Here is a 15,158-nt window from a genome sequence, read left to right as displayed (position 1 = left end):
GTTGCATGGAGAGAGGGCTTGTCTCATCAATCATTCTGAGCTATCTGAGAGGATAAATAAGCATGGCATATAATTTATTTAAACTTTCAAAAAGCCTTTAACAAGGTTCTACATCAAAGATGGTTTAGAAAAATACAGTTGACATGGGATTGGGGAGAATGTTTCCTCATTCAGAGAGAACTTGATTAAAGATGGAAAATAATGATCTGAAGCAATACTTTTCATCGGAGGAGTGTTAAAGGTAGCTAGTAGCCAGCATTAGCTTTTTGACATCTTGGAGATATTAGTTTTTTAATTGTCTTGGAGAGAGACGGTACAAAAAATTATTTTAAAAAGCAAATCTATAGGATCCATCTGCCTCTTTTAGGTGATAAAAATCTAAAACCACGGGAAGATTTCTGTGTGAGAGTGAGCGAGAAGGGGAGAGTGCCTGGGCATGGTGTGGTGGAGGTGGGGCAGTCACAGGGAGAGGGGGAGAGTGCCCGGGTGTGGTGCTGGTGGTAGGGCAGTGGCAGAGACTTGAAGGTGATGAGCACAGGATGCTCTGACCCTTGTCTGCACCCACCTAATTTGTCCATGTTTGATTACTGTCTCCTGCTTAGCAGATACATGATTATGAAATTCCACTGAAACTGGGGGAATAAGTCATTCTAAATATTGTTTTGTAAAGAGGGGGAACTTCACTGATGCATATGTACATAATCAAAGAAAAAATGGAGGCAGACAGAGAATGGAGGTTGCTCAGCATAGAAAAAGGTGTTAGGAGGAATGACTAGGAAAGTCTGTAAAATGCCAAAGGACATAAGTGAGGTATGATTATACTTATTGTCTAAAAAGGAAAGCCAGGCAATCCCCTCTGAATTTCAGGACACAAACAGGAAGGACTTCAATGTATATAACAGGTGGCTCTTGCAGAGAGGTGTCTGGTGAAAAACTGAACTAGGCATAAGGAATGGGGGGCATTTGGGGAGGCTAGATCAATAACAAGTTAATAAAGAAAATGAGGAGCTTCTATTTGCATCCCCACCTTTTGAAAGTACTATCAAGACAGCTGTTTAGGCCCCCTCGCTGAACTTCCTTAAGGGTAGGGGCTAACCCATTTCTTCCGGTCCCCTCCATTAATGCAGAAAATTGAGCACAGATCATGAATGTCACATTAGCTGTTACTGTTGTCAACACTAGCCACTAATGACCCAATTTGATGGAAGAAGGGTGGAGGGGAGAAGGTTCCAGTCAAACAACACTACTGTCTAAAGATGTAAAAGATCTTTTTTGAGGTAATTAAAAAAATTTTAGTGACTTTAAAGACTGGCTTTCTTATTATGTGCAGTGCAGCATTGAACAGCTTGTAGGCTGCAGATCAATACATTCCAGTTAACTTTCAAGTCATGTCGGCATGCAGCCTTGGCTGGTTTATTAATTTAAATTTCAGCCCTCTAAAAAGCTATGTCTAAAGAAATAAGGCACGATTCAGATTGCAGGGAGCTTGCTCAGGCAGAACGGGTCTTCACAACGTATCGGTTATCATCATCAATAGGAAATCTTACAATATTGAAGAGAATCGGTCACCCCTCTCTCTGACTTAGCCAGTTACTATTTTTCTTAGAAACCCTGACTACCAATGCTTTTTGTTTTTAAGAGCAGTTGATAGCTTAGCAGCAAACACCTAGGGCTTTCCTTACACAAGCTTCAGCAATTAGTTAAGTAAAAATAAAAAGGTGAAAAGGAAATAAGACTGGTATGGTCTCTCTCGGTGTGCAAATCTTTAGAAAGGATCAGTTTCCCTTCTTTCTCTTTTCCATGACCCATAGTCCCTAATCCTCATCTAGCTATAAAGATACAGCAGGTAATTCCGAAAGCAGAAACAAAACGCCAGAAATATCTTATAATTTTTCTTTCTATCATCTCTCCCTGGTGTGTTTTATCTTGGATTTTTCACCATGTTTGCTTTTAATATATTCTTTAAAGCCTGCAAATATCTGTCAGTAGGTTACCCTTTTCTGTGGACTTGCTCCAGGCATCAGGATATTCCTGCTCTAAGACGTATAATTTAAGGTATACAAGCTAATTTTACTATTAGTATCAGACTATGCCCCAAACTACTATGATAATACAGCTGTGGCTCTAACACTGCATCCTCAAACTAATGACTTCTATTATCTGTGCCACCTCTCCCCTGTCTCGACATAAGTAGGGGCGAGCTGCCTGGATCTATAGAAACTGATCGGAGACCAAAGTTGGGGTTGAATTCCATTGTCCCTACTGCATTTTTGATCCTGAAAGAAATATTTCTGAAATCCCAATGCCAACCAAATATGGCCTATAATAACAGCACCTTAAGCACAGGATTTTTTTTTTAAGGCTTATGTAGAAAACTCAGATGTTCTCAGACCAATTGTGCCTTCATGACATTTATGGCGAACATTATCATTTTGTTAAAAACTGTGCTACATATTTGAAAATCCAACGGAAACAATGTGACGCTTGTGCCACATTTTCTTACTGAGAATTTTAAAGGCAGATTTAGACTTTTTATTTCTGACTGCATTCTGTTTTAATCAAGGTTCCTAGAGCTTCTCACTCACAGTGAAATTGCATTTAAATAGGGCCTTTGGGGTGTGTTCGAGTCACAGATTAATTAACTCAATCTGGACAGAGTTTTGAGGGCACGGTAGTTCTTGAATTTCTAATTTTATCTCTAGAGGTAGCCCAGGTTTCTCTAGACATTAGCAACTAAATAATTACACAGGTTTAGAGTGATTATGATTGAAACATCTACAATGAAACAGGCTTGACAGAAGTCAAAAATAAAAAGACCAGTGGTAAGTGCAATGACATGGCTCATTACCAGCCTACAAGCGCGGCTCTGACACTTCTCAGCTGCGAGACACGGGGACATGAAGACCAGCTCACGTCTCAGTCTCCTCCTCTGCCTTAGACGGCTGCTATAGCAATAAGTGGGGTTACTCATGTGCAGTGCTCTGTACAGCGTGTGGCACACAGTGAGCGCTCAGTGAGTGAGATGCCATCACTGTGATATTATCATTAGACTTAGGGGCTTGATGGCGTGGCAGACTTCTCTAGAAATGAGAGGCAAGGAGAAAAGCTTAAGGAAAGAAGTAGCTTGTGCTTGTTCTACAGCAAATGGTCTTTGATCACTGTCTCTCTCTCTTTTTTTTTTAATTTCAGGTTACTGTGAGGGTACAAACAACTAGGTAACGATGTCTGCATCTGTAACGTGTCCCTCACTGAAACACTGTGCCATATCCCCTTACAGTGTGCCCATTAAGTGGGAGCACACCAATCCCCTGCCCTTTCTTCCTCTCCCCTTTTCTAGTTCCCCTCCCCTACACCTGAATTGAGATTTTCCTCTTCTGTGGGCATGTATTAGAGCACCCACTGGCTTCACGTTAGCATTGAGTACATTGGATATTTGCTTTTCTATTCTTCTGATACTTTACTAAAAAGAATGTGTTTCAACTCCATCCAGGTTAATACAAAAGATGTAAACTCTCCATCTTTTTAATGGCTGAATAGTATTCCACAGTATACATATACCACAATTTGTTAATCCATTCCTGGCTTGGTAGGCATTTAAGTTGTTTCCACATCTTGGAGACTGTAAATTGAGCTGCGATAATCTAGTACAAAGGTCCTTATGAAAAAATGATTTTTTTTCTTCTGGGTAGATGCCAAGTAATGGGATTGCAACATCAAATGGGAGACCTAATTTGAGTTCTTTGAGGATTCTCCACACTTCCTCCAAAAACTGTATTAGTTTGCATTCCCACCAATACGTGTAAACACATTCCCTTCTCTCCATATCCACACCAGCATCTGTGACTTTGGGACCCTGTGATGGGGGCTAATTTCACTCAGGTTAGGTGATATGTCAGGGTGGTTTTGATTTGCATGTCTCTGACGATCAGGGACAATGAGCAGTTTTTCAAATGTTTATTGGTCATTTGTCTGTCTTCTTTAGAGAAGGTTCTCTTCACGTCTCTTGCTCAGTGATAGATGGGATTGTGTGCTCTTTTGCTGTTGATTAATTAGAGTTCTCTTAGATTATAGTTATCAACTTTTTGTCAGACTGATACCCCGCAAATATCTTTTCCCATTCTGAAGGTTGTCTATTCGTTTTACTTGTTGTGTCCTTAGCTTTGCAGAGCTTTTCAGAGATCACCATTTTCCCTGCCTTTCCACAGGGACCCATGGATCCCACATACACCCTGTTAAGGCTGTTCCAGTTCTTGTCTAGCTTCAAACCCATCCTGGGCCTTCAGGGCTTCCTGTGGCTTTTGGTGCCCTTTCTGGAAGCCTGTCCCTGACTATAAATACCCCACCCATTCTCCAGCTTTAGCTCAGATTCTATCTTCTCCATGAAACACCTGACTCTGTGAGGTCTGTCCCACTGCTTTCCCTGTATTTTACTTATATTTGTACTACTGTACTTGTACCATTTTACCCCGGGCTAATAATCATCTGGGTCTTACACCATCTACTGCATTGCAAACTGCCTGACAATAGGGATGATGTCTTGCACATCTTTGTGTCTCTCACAAAACCCATCTCTGCAGTTTGTTGGCATTTAATAAATGTTTGCCAATTTTCGTCTTCTGGTTCTCATTCATTTGGGCCATTTATTTTCATGACGATCTTTCTTCCTTGCAAACTTGTGTTCTTCTCACTTTGTTACTGGTTTCCCAGTGGCTATTATACAAATAATTCACTTCATATACAACATTATACTAGATGCTATGGAATAGATCAACTTTATCTCAAAAAGCTTTATCATCCCCTAGGGAATGGAAAGTAAACATATATGATAATCAACCTGATTAAATAACAAATAATGAGAAAAGATTCTAAGACAGTAGCTCCATAAGGGCCAAGAAGGTAACTTAAGTGCATGAAGTGGGCTAAATTGTTATTATATAAATAAAGAGATCTACTCTTGGCTACTCTTTTTCCAACAAAAGGCTCCTTTGGGCTATTCCCAACTTGCTGGTTAGGACAGAGACATAGTTATAGGAAACATTTCACTTTTCTTTTCCTTTGCCAGAAGATAAACAACAACAAAAAAGATGAAGATAAATACCAATTGCTTCTCGGCCTCATGGCAGGGAGACAAGAAGGAGTGGCAGAGACTATGGCAAACTTAAGGTCACAGTCTTTTCTAAGCAGGCAGCCACTACTCAGCCCTAGCTGATCCCTGGAGGTAGAGAATGTCCAGAGTGGTCTAATCTTCCCTTTTTTCTGCATCTCTCTCTCTCTCTCTTTTTTTTTAAAGAGATGAAGAAAACCAGTGTGGTTTTTTTTTTTTTTTTTTTGAGACAGAGCCTCAAGCTGTCCCCCTGGGTAGAGTGCCGTGGCATTACAGCTCACAGCAACCTCCAACTCCTGGGCTCAAGTGAGTCTCCTGCCTCCGCCTCCCAAGTAGCTGGGACCACAGGCGCCCGCCACAACGCCTGGCTATTTTTTGGTTGCAGCCGTCATTGTTGTTTGGCGGGTCCGGGCTGGGGATTTGAACCCGCCACCTTAGGTGTACGTGGCTGGCACCTTAGCCGGTTGAGCTATAGGCGCCGAGCCAAAACCTGTGTTTTTACGTAAAATCTACATAGCTTAAAGAGTCGATTATTAATCATAAAGATTTAAAACTTTTCCTTTAGGCAAATGCTAAAGGTGATATCTATTAAAATAATGTCTAGGTTACAATCTCCACAAGTTATTTTGGAAAATAAGAGAAAGACATAATCATAGTTTGGAATGCACTGGCAGAGAAGGTGGCAGATGGATGTATCTATAACTTACCTCTGTCCTCTCTCCTGACCTTGCTTTTTCTGTTGTCTGTGCTGGCCTCTGTCCTCAGCTCACTAGCAGTGATCCAACCTTTGAATCTGTAAGTTTATTCCAACAAGCCCTACCATGTTAGAGGCTCCCAAATCTTTAGCTCTGCTTCTATTTTTTCTCTTTCTCTCTCTGTCTCTGTTGATACACCAACCTCAACAAAAGGACATTTCTACTTTACCCACCCAGACTTGGCCTAATTATCCTCACCTGCTGCTTATCCCTTCTGAGTTCTTTGAGGCTACCAGGGAAGGTGCCATCTGGCCAATTAGCCACTCGGACAAAGTGGAGGCAATTGTAATTCTTCTCTGTCTGTCTCCTCCCACTCTAACCACATGACTATGTCACACTGATGATTTCTTTGGAATGCCCCTTATTGGGGGCCAGGAAACTTAAATAATCTTCTTCAAAGACTGCTTCCAATTTTACTACTTCCATTTTTTACTACTTCCATTTTTTACTACTTTTACTACTTTATTTCACTCAAGTAATTTCTTGCCATCCCCTGCACACAGTCAGTCTGTACTACTTCTGTGCTTTTTGCTGATTAAAAATACCTTTTGCATGTCTTTTCACGATTTCCAACAATTCCCCTTTTTCATCCCCTTTAAAAACCATGCCAACCAAGACTCGGCACTCGGAGCTCAGTGGTGAAGGTGCTGGCCACATACACAGAGGCTGGCGGGTGAATCCCCGCCTGGGCAGCTAAAACAATAATGACAACTGCAACCTAAAAATAACCGGGCATAGGATGCCTGTAGTCCCAGCTACTTGGGAGCCTGAGGCAAGAGAATTGCTTAAGCCCAAGAGTTTGAGGTTGTTCCTGTGAGCTGTGACGCCACAGAACTCTACTGAGGGCGACATAGTAAGACTCTGTCTCAAAATAAGTAAATAAATAAGAATACCATGCCAACGGAGCCTCACTCTGCTTTTCTCTCTGTCCTGGTTCTGTACAGCTTGTACTAAGTGGTTTGTGCCATTGTGAGGTCTGTCTTGCTTTCTTGCTTTTCTTTTTCCATTTTAGATAAAGGACATGGAAAAAAACCCCAACAAACATAGTTATCATAAAACTGTTTTCTTGTTTCATTTTTGTTAAAGGAAATGGGGAAAAAATCCACAAAAATAGTTATATAAAAGATCTGAAATAAATCTATATTTTGTTTATTACAGACTTCATGAAATTTGGGTTTCATATAACACGTATTTTGACCCAGCAAGCAGTGTGGTAAATACTTTCCATTTATTGTCCCATTTAATCTTCACAGCAAGCTGAAAGGTAGGAACTCTGCCTATTCCTGATTAATAGATGGGAAAACTGAAGCTTAAAAGGTTAAGACTCAGCCCGGTCATATAGCTGGTAGGTAGTACAGCACAGTCTCAAAGCCCAGGCTGCTGGTATTTATTAGCCAAAGATACTAAGCCCTACTGTATAATGCTTAGGGTTAGACCTGCCTGGGCTGAGTGATGTCTACTGCTAACAAAACCAACGTTAACATAATGAGTGACTAATAAAAAGTCTACTAGCATAAAGGAAGTCCATAGCTACTTCTGCAAACAAACACAACAGAACTCATCATTAAATAAAAGAGCTCAACATAAAGTTCTGGCTTTAGGACAATCCATGTCACACAGATCCCCTCATTCAATGTCAAGGGTAGAAAAAACTATTGTTAAATCTATTTCAACCAGCTTTCCAAAGGAAGCCGTATAAAATACACTGTTAAGGAAGCCAGCTTATTTTCTTATTTAGTCTTTGCTCTTATATTTATTTCTGTTAAGAGTATCCTTCTCCCCATGATCCTTAGTTCTCAAAGGACCTTATCTGAGCATGCGAGGAGACTGTCCAAATCCTCCTCACTCCCATCACCCACATTGCTCACTTGGGCCTTTCATCCCTCCCTAAAGACTGAACAGGGAAAAGTTCAGAGAGAGGAATTTACTGCTTTTCTGTTTTTTAATTTTAAGAGTGTTTAAAGGCCATTCAGATATAGTGTTTTTCCTGGATAGATGCTAAGTCTCAAGAGTTTTTCTTGGTATGGGATTCAGTAGGAGAACTGCATTTCAACCTGAAAGAGAGAGAGGGAGAGAGAGACAGAGAGAGAAGGAGGAAGGGAAGAAGGGAGGGAGGGAAGGAGGGAGGAAGGGAGGGAAGGAGGGAGGAAGGGAGGGAAGGAGGGCAAGCCAAAACACCGAAGGCTGGATAATTTCCCAAGCTCTCCCTAGTACAGAAAATCAACATAATAACCTACTCTGGTCTTAGAGGCTACTGAAGGAATCTGGGAAATCATTCATTCAATCTTCTGGCCACTGCATCCTTTGTTTAAAAAACATCTGAGGTGGAAACATAAAGTGCAAAACAGATTAAAGTGGAGCCACCCTGAAGGGGAGAGTGGTGGGTTTGGAGCCCTGCCCAGTGCCCCCCACCCGGACTCTGTCTCCTGAGAGAGCCCTTGAAGGGGATCTGAGGAGCAGTCACTGCTTTGAAACTTGTTTTGGCCACAACTCAACCGTAAAAAAGTGCTTTTATGAAGTGACTCAGTATAAGTACACAGGTGCATACACACACGGAGCCGAAACCAAAATTTCATGAACAGGAGTGATTCTTACTAGGTGTGATCATCTCAGACATCTTCCTTTCTCGTTCAGTCTATTCCAGTTAAAAAACAGTATTTCTAGTCTACTAGATTGATACCACTATCCATTGAGGGAGTTAAAAACCACTATATTCGATGACCTAATCCTCCACATAATTCTATAGATTAAGAAACACTTGCTCCTGTCTGTGCTCCCCCCCCAAAGGAATTGATGAAGAAAACACGCAGTCAGAAGTGGTCAGCGGAGGCACGAGAATTTGGATGTAGGGCTGATCCACTTGACCTAAGAAGGGCAAATCCCCTTTGTAGGCAGGTGGGAATGCTGACCTACAGTGAAGTCTGGTCTTTCTTCTGAGGACAAATCATAGGACAAGTCAGCCTGGTTTCTGTCACATGGAACAGAGAAGCAGGGGAAACCAGAACTAGGGCAACAAAAAGATGGAGGGGAGAGAGACTTCAGATCCGTGCTCAAGTCCCTACTTCCAGTTTAGGCCCAAGGCCCAGTTTTATTTCTGTTTTTAGTTCCATAAAAACATCTCATATCCTTGTAACCTCCCATTCTATAAGTGAAAAGAAGAAGAAGGGAGAAGCTATTACGGTACAGTCATAACCATCAATCCCACAATAAATTGTCATTAATCTACATAAAATCTATTCATGCTACAACACGATCACCAATCTAAGAAAAAGTCTCTCTCCCTCTTGAAAAGAACAATACAGAAACTATTTATGGTGGATGTGAAGGAAATGAAAGAGAACACAGACGTATTGGCAGGATTTCCAATGTCTTCCACTTTTCCACCCTTAAGAGTTGTTGACTCTCCATGTTAGTCCAGGATTTAAAAGTTTTATTGAACTCTCTTCACTAACTGAAAAAATCCATCTCAAATGTCACCTATTTAAATATGTGTCTCTTTTCACCTTTCATTTTAGTAAAAGGCTCGAAGAAATACACCTTTTAAAAACTCTAGCCACAGTAAATATTACAGGGCTTCAAACGTAGACGCTTCCGCACCAAATCACAAAAATGTGCTTTTATAAATTTCTTTCTACGAAAATAAATAAGAGAAAGTAATAAAAAAGATAAAGCCCTCATACAGAATTGCCGCAATTATATCCCCACAGCTACACTATAACCTAAAACTTTGCAAAGGCTTTGATTATTGAACCATGGCTGAAGTGAATAATTTGCTTTTCACTAAGAAAACAAGCACATTCATTCCCATCACAATGGAGAGAGGCAGTTTTAATTAAACCTTATCAAAAGATGAATAAAGAATAAACTCAATACCCATTCCACAGAACTCTATTTTCAACTGTTTAGTTTAAGCTTGCCATGTTCATGCAATAATTATCCACTGTCCAAGGAATGCCGGAGTTGTGTTAATGTTGATAAAGATTTAATTAGCTCAATTATCTGGAGAGTACTGAAGTGAGGCTCAGCACAGTACAAATTTCTTCAGGCTTTGTACATACCTCTCATCAAAATACATGAAACTGAAATCGAAGTGAACAAAAGACTATTACTCCACAACTCTACTATTGAAACAGTTCCATACTTCATAATTTTATTACTTCAATTAAAAAAAAACAAACCCACCCAAGTCTTTTGAAGGACAACTCACAAGTGCAGGCGTTTCTTTATGCCAGTGTGTGTGCAGACACTGCAGCGTTAACGTCCTGAATCTGTAAATATGTTCTTAGAAAGTTAATTCAATTTGCCTTTTAGATGGATGTTAACATCCCGAGTACAGACATTTTAAAATTTTGTATTTTCTTTCTATGTTGCCCACATGCGCTACGTTGTTCCCAGAAAGCGAGGCATTGCGCCGGCATTGAGAGCCCAGGCACACAGACAACTGTTTCAATCTGTCAGCCGCCGCGGACAGACAGTCGGGTTCATTGCAGAAAACAGATTGGCCCCCAGCGGCCTGACCTTCCTGGTGGGAAAGAGAACACAGCGCTGTGCTTGACAAGCTCGGCAACAAAGAGGTATATTCAGGTCCCCCCAATTCAGACACGCTTCTCACAGGGAAAAATGCAAAGCAGGAGCGAGAAATGCATCCCTTCCAGCAAGGCAGTTTACTCAGAGCAGAGACAAGCATCTCAACCAGAACAAAAAGTGGCGGATTTAGGACGGCAGCAAGCACCATTTTATCCTCTCATTTATAACTTCAGAAAGCTCTTATCTGGCAAATGCCAATGTCTTAGCTTCCAACCTCCCCCGTGATCCATACCCACCAGCATCAGAACATCAGTGGAAGCCCCCAAATATGATTGTCCTGATAAAACGTTTCTTAATTACTCTATCAATAAAGAGGGTATAACTTTTCTCTCAGAAACTGGCTTATGTGAACTTCAAAGTAAGCTTTCTCTTTCTTTTTACACATTACAAGTTTAGGTTTAATTTTGAAACTGAGAGAGACATTTCCTCACCTTTTTAGACCCTAAGACAGATTCTTCATTGCTTATTTTTATTTTGCATTTCTATAAGGTCTTGTAAGAAGATTTCAGAGTGAGACAAAAATCTAGCAAAAGACAAAATTAAAAACAATTGATGAAGCAGTATTATTCATTAAAAAAGCTCAAACTAAATTAAATCCTAAGTCCACATACTATTATATATTCTACTTGACCAGTTATAAGGAATGTTTAGTATGTTATGCTTTGAATTTTATATATATAATGTGCTAAGATACCACATTTTTTGGAAGCATTAGGCTTCATGTGAAAGATTGGAAACTTAAAAGGTACTTATAACTGCTCATAGTACCCTTATTGACAAGTACACTGCTGAGTTTTTAAACTCAAGATCTGTGTTTTTAGTATATACTTTGCCAAACTATAGGGATTATGGGCATTTAGAGCCAAAGCACCTAGTGAAGTGGAAACAAGCTCTGATTTCTGACGGTAAATATCAGGATGGTCACACACTCACTGCGAGGGTGGAGATTATTAGAAGGACTATGGTGAAGTGTAGACCATCACATACTACACAGGCCATCAGACTTTAGAAAAGAAGTCACAGTTTAAAAAATTAGCCACAGACCAAAATCAGAAGCTCATGTTGCCAGATAAAAGATAAGGCTGGCTGGGTGGTGAGAAAACTTGAACTGCTCAGTGGTCCAAATCATTTGCCTCAATTGTAGATCTAAACATTTCAATCTCAGAAAATTCTGGAAGGAAGTGGGGGCAAAAATGACCTATCCCAATCAAAATTTGTTTTTTAGCTACCCATCTTTTTTTCGTTTTTGCCATCTTTGTTTGGAAAGTACATTAAGGCCTCCTTTGAACTGGCAGAGAAAAACAGAAGTGTCTGTTGGTTCTACCTGGTTTTTCTAGCCTGCAAACACTTTGATAGGCGACTCACTCTGTCTGGCTCTAAAAGACATCTTTGGAACTTCACAGTATTTGTGTAAGAACAAAGGGTGCTTGGGTTCAGTTTGTAACACAAGTCATTTTTACCACACAAATACCCTTCTTTTGTGCTGGCTAAGGGGAATACTTTGAGCCCTTTGGGTTTAGAAGATCTTCAAACAGACAATAGTGTGCAAACCACCCTCAAGAACGTAACTTTCCTAGGACAACCTCAAGGCTGAGACCCAGGCTTTAAGAAAGGCCCCTCAGCTGATTTCCTTCTGCTCTTCACCCTGAACAAAGCCTGACTGACAATACTGAAATCTCCTTCCTTCCTTCGATCAAACCCCCTTTGCAGGAGAAGCATGCAAATGGAATACGTGGCTCCTTGTTTGAAGCTCCTCTTGCCCAGCTATCTTTTCTCTGTCTGGCTCATCCCACAGACCATCTACCGCCCGACAGGGACACCGGCCTTCCAATTCCTATCTTTCACAACTCTGATAGTCAGATCCCCCCGCCTGCCACTGCCTCTAAAATGGGCTCATTTAGTGGTAATTAATGATTCCCTGCATATTTCCTAAGGTATGGCAATTGTGCAAAAAGCCAAAGCCTTCATTCTCCTTCTCATTTCAATCTTTTCTTCCCCCTCAGCAGTCTTCGTCTCTCACCCTTCTTTTCACCTAGACACCCTCCAGGCCCCAATTTTCTCTTGTGCTCCTCCCTGGTAACATTTCAAATAAAGAGGCTGAAGGAAGGTGGAAAATGGAAACTATAGGAAAACAGACCATTCAAAAGGCAGAGCTTACTGAACGACAAGTGCCATGTGGAAAGTCACAACAAAAATGAAACTGTGACATGTAAGAATTAAATTGTGTTGACATGTGAATACAAATATATAAACATACACACGCGCACATATACGCTTGTACACATATGAATATTATTTATGTAAAATGGCCAATGAATAAGCTGGTTTGGGGTCCTAAGACATGCTTGAATATACACATAATATAAAAAAAATTCTACAAATTCATTTTCTTAACAGGTAATTTCTTCTCAAATTTTCAGCCTACATTATAACAAAGAGCACAACAAAAGATAATGATTTTGCCTCAGTAGTCTTTCTTCTTTATCCTGAAACTGTAGAAAAGAAAGAAGATCAAGAATCTTCATTTCTGACCTCTTACAAATGCTTTCAGGTCTTGGCAAGTGGGCAGTGGACCACAGAGGACTGTATTACATTCTCATAGGCAGACCAACACTACCATGATTGGAAGATACTTGGGGGATGAGATGAGGTGATAAAAAAAAAAAAAGCAAACTATTTATGAAGACTTATAAGCAAATTTACATGAAGACTTTGCATCAGCCATCATCTGCTGAGTTACACTTGAGTGGGCCAAACGGGGAGAACGCTCATGGCTTTCTAGCAGTATGTTCATCCTCTCTACCCACAAAGCAATGTTGTGGTTAGTTTTGGCAAAGGAAAGAACACACTGTTTCATTAAAAAGACTGAAAAAACAGCCTTCTGAAAAATCCATTGAGATACAGCAGATGAAGGATCTGAAGTCCCAAATTCTCATGCTGAGATGGCTACTTCAGCTCTTCCGTTTGCATTTGGCTAAATTACGTCTCCATGCTGTCTCTTAATCATCTGCATACTGCTATCTCTAGTGTTAATTTATCTTCCTTTGGGAAAATACTTTAAATGTTAACTTACAGAATGCCCTGTGGTTGTAAAATGAGTTTAGCTGGGGTGGTATTGGACTCTTCATCGTATGTCTGCAGAGGAAAGTCTGGTAATGAGATAGCATCAAAGAACTTGGACCCATCCAAGGGGATTCTGAGATTAGAACACAGTGAGAACCTACCATGGCTGTACAACTGTAAATTAACTAGCTTTCTTAATTATATGGTGAAATTTGTAAAGCCATCTTTGCTAAACTAAGGACATAGCAGTTTAATATGTTTCCTTTCCGTTATTTTCCCTACATCTACATTTTACATGGCTAAGCAAACCACTCTATTTTTTCACATTGTCACACGCGTTTCTTCACGGTGTCTGCCTTAATAACCGTAGTTTGCAAGATCGCATCACATTCCATCTAGTTTGCTATACTTTACTTAATGGTTTCTTTTAAAATTACCCAAATAGGCTATTGTAGTCTTAATAGTTTATGTTTATTCTGTTTTATATTAGCTGTTAAAACATTTTTTTCTTTGTCACTTGCCATCATCACTAAAAAACTGTATTCACCACAAAAATGTACTCAAGTTACTGAAACATTAAGGTGGTTTCAAAATTTTCATTCGACATACTTTAAGACCATAAAATAGTTTACAGTTTATTTGGATTTAGGTACAACTGGGCACAAAAACTAGAGTTGACTCCAAAGGGACAGAACATAGACATCAGTATGAATTTACTCCTGAACATACTTCTGCACGCCAACAGAGTGCCAAATATTCATAAGACCATGTAGACTCTGCATTCTTAAACATTTCCTTTAATTCCTTTTCGTTGTTTTCCATTTCGATGTTGTCAGTGCATAATAATAAATGAAATTCTGTCTACTCATAAAAGTTAAATTAAGGAGGTTGCTATTCATTTTACAAAAAGAGACATGAAAAAGAAGGCAACTTCTTTCAAGTAAAATTAAAGAATTTATGTCTCACTTTCAAGAAATATATTGTGTACCTGTCGATGAATACAATGATAAAGAAACCATAACCATAACAGAGCCACGAAATGTCAGGACTGGATGACGACGAGGTTTTCCAACAAAGAGACGAATACGTGCTGGTATCATTTCTAACGTTACATTAGGTATAAATGTGAATGGAAATCTTCTTTATTTTCTTTAGTTATTTTCAAGACGTGATATACCATAATATTATAAGTTCAAAAACAAACAAACTACCTCTCCTTTCAGAGTTGTTCAATGGTTTCTAAAAGTATCTCCCAGCTCTAAGATGTTCTGTGTCCCACCAGGAAATCATACATATTTCCCCATAAGCAATCAAACTAAAACCCAAACTCTGCAGCACGTCACTGAACACCCTTCACGATCGGACTTCAAAGGCTTTTCTGTCCACTGTTCTCGCTCCTCACCCCCCTGCCCTTCAGCTCTACCAGACCATTTCCTAAAGATGCTGCCCTCTGTGACATGGCTTTGCTCTTGGTATCTGCTCACTCTGCTTGAAAACACCCTTCTCCTCCTTCATGCCAATGGTGAACTCAGCTTCTCTTTTTACTCAAAATCTCTTCCTTCGGGGAAACTTCTGCATACTCCTCTGGCCAAGTTAATTTTTCCTTTATGTGTCCTCCTGTGTAGTTTATGCAAACATCTACTGTGGCC

At 40.1% G+C, this 15,158-nt stretch overlaps 1 protein-coding gene across 1 annotated transcript in view; it reads right to left on the bottom strand.

The window, feature by feature from the left end:
• CDK14 (cyclin dependent kinase 14) overlaps nt 1-15,158 on the bottom strand; it is a 615,387-nt gene that overhangs the window by 56,846 nt on the left and 543,383 nt on the right. The gene's annotated exons all lie outside the window — the stretch shown is intronic.

Source organism: Otolemur garnettii, unplaced genomic scaffold, assembly GCF_000181295.1.
Source record: "Otolemur garnettii isolate 467f Iridium unplaced genomic scaffold, OtoGar3 scaffold00005, whole genome shotgun sequence".
NCBI lineage: Eukaryota > Metazoa > Chordata > Mammalia > Primates > Galagidae > Otolemur > Otolemur garnettii.
The sequence above is the reverse complement of the archived record's forward strand: the minus strand, read 5'-3'. Positions and strand labels throughout refer to the sequence as shown.